Below are 2,500 nucleotides of genomic sequence, written 5' to 3'. Positions count from 1 at the left end.
TGGCTTTAGTGATCTGCAAGTGATTTTTGTTGCTGAATCTTAGTGGTCTGGTAGTGCGATAGGGTTGGAGTAGATTCTGAAGGGATGGGACATTTAGTGGATGGTTTACTAGTTTGTGGGCAAGTAATAGTTGATACCATTGAAGGAGGTGAGGGAGTTCAAGCCAGCCCAGTTTAGCAAGTGAGAGACAGTGGTGACTACGGTAGAATGCCCCTGTGGTGAATTTGGTGATTTTGTTGTAGCAGGTCTCTTGCTTATTTAGATCGCATTGCCTTAGGCTGGTATATATTGGAGAGGCATAAAGTAGGGTGGAGATAAGGTGGGAATTTGCTACTGAAATCTTTTCTGCTTTGGTGAGAAGTTGCTTATTTCTGTATAACGCTCCTAGTTTTTTGTGAACATTTTTTATGGTCATGGATATGTGAATGTCAAAGTTTAGTTTATTGTCTTTTCCACTCCTAGCAATTTGGTGTGTTCAGTTAGGTATATAGTGGTGTTGTCTTTTGCTGTGATTTTAAAGTGAGAGCTGTTTTGAGTATGTTTGGTGGGTTGGAAGATGAGTAGTTTAGTTTTGTTTGGGTTGAATATTAATTGGGCATCAGATAACCAAGTTTCAACAGAGGAAAAGGCTTCCTGTGTGACTTTTTGCAGTTTGGGTAGGGACTGGGCTGAGCAGATGATGGTTGAGTCATCTGCGTATTGTATGAGTGTGCCATGTTTGGTGGCAGAGGCTAGATTATTGGTGAAAACAGAGAAGAGTAGGGGTCCAAGGATAGATCCTTGGGAACCCCTATGGAGACAGGTAGTTAGGGAGATATGTCATTCTGCCATACAACGGATTGTTGGCGGTCAGACAGGTAACTCTGAAACTAGTTGGTGACTGATTGAGAGAAGGATAGGTTATTGAGGACAGAAATGAGTTGTTTGTGTGGGACCATGTCAAATGCTTTAGATAGGTCTAGGAAAGTAGTAGAGGAGAGATAGCCATTGTTTTTATGCTGAAGGATAGTGTTAGTAAAGGAGAGTAAGGCAGTGGTGGTGCTATGGTTTGTTCAGAAACCATGCTGAGTATTGGAAAGGAGGTTGTTAGTAAGGAGGTAGTCTGAGACCTGAGAATGTATGCATCTCTCTAGTGTTTTGGAGAGTGGAAAGAGAATATCTATGGGATAGTAATTGGTTAGTTCTATGGAGGGGCCGCCTTTGTGGGGGGGGGGGGTATTATATGTGATACTTTCCACAGTGTGGGAATGTAACTTTCTGACAGAGACCGGTTAATCAAGATGGATACTGGGTAGGCCAGAGCATCAGCTGTGATTTGTAGGTATTCACTTGAGAGGTTGTTTGCTGCTAATTTGGTGGGCTTAAGTTTAGTTAAGAGTTTTTTATGTTGGAGGTAGGTACAGGAGAAAAAGAGAAGGCAGTGGGGAGATTACTAGTTGAAGGCGTGGGTTGGAGGGGAGAGGGGTTGTGTCGTTTAGCTAGTGATAGTATGGTTTGTGTGAAGTGTGTGTTGAATGAGGTAGCAATATTTTTGAAGGAGTGAGGGATGTTAGGAGGAGGGGTACTGACTTTACCTGGGTGGAGGATGGAGTTTATGCAGGACCAGAATTGTTTGGGACTGTGTTGAGAGGAGTCTAGGGCAGACTGGTAGTATTGGAATTTGTCCTGTTTTATTAGCTTTTTAACTCTATTGCGTAGTTCTAGGAATTTCTGTCTAGTTGAGGGGGTTTTGGTTTTGCACCAGTGCTCCCAGGCTTTATCCCTGTTTTTCTGACTTAGTGGTTTGCTGTAGCCATGGGGAGGGCTGTTCTTTCGTTCTGGAAAGTCTTATGGGGGCATGATAATTAAGGATGCACAGGAAGGTAGTATTAAAAAATTCAACTGCATCATCACGACTTACGTACTTTAGAGGATGCCAGTTATATTCTTTTAGGGATGAGATGAATGTGAATGGGTTAAAGTTTAGTTTTTTACATATTTGATGGTAGATGACAGGTTTAGCTTGGTATAGGTGTTTTTTGAGTAGGAGTGTTGGGGAGTAATCACTGAGGCTATCTGATAAACAGCCTGTTATATATGACTGGGGCTCTTACTGACTAGTATCCAATCCATGGTAGTGTGCTTGCTGGAGTTTTTATTTATCCTGGTTGGTGACTGGACTAGTTGAGTGAAGACAATGAAGGTTTATATGATGGGTTGGATTGTTGCCAGAACAAGATTGCCAGTCAATATTGAAATCACCTAAAATTATAGTTTCTTGGGGGAGATGGTGGGTAGACCAGCTGAGGAGGTTTTCTAGTGGAGGGATGTTTTGGTCAGGTGGGAAGTAGCATCCAATTATGTTGATGGTTTTGTTTTGGTTTATTTTGAGGTTGGTATATATTATTTGTTCATTGCCTATTTGTGGAGCTGATGATTTTAAGATCTGGATGTTTAGATGCTGTTTAAATATTATAGCTACACCGCCTCCTTTCTTGCTTAGCTGGTCTACTCTTAGTAT

This window comes from Protopterus annectens, chromosome 2.part2 (assembly GCF_019279795.1).
Source record: "Protopterus annectens isolate FY-2018-M chromosome 2.part2, PAN1.0, whole genome shotgun sequence".
In the NCBI taxonomy this organism is placed as follows: Eukaryota; Metazoa; Chordata; order Ceratodontiformes; family Protopteridae; genus Protopterus; species Protopterus annectens.
Note: the sequence above shows the minus strand (reverse complement) of the source record.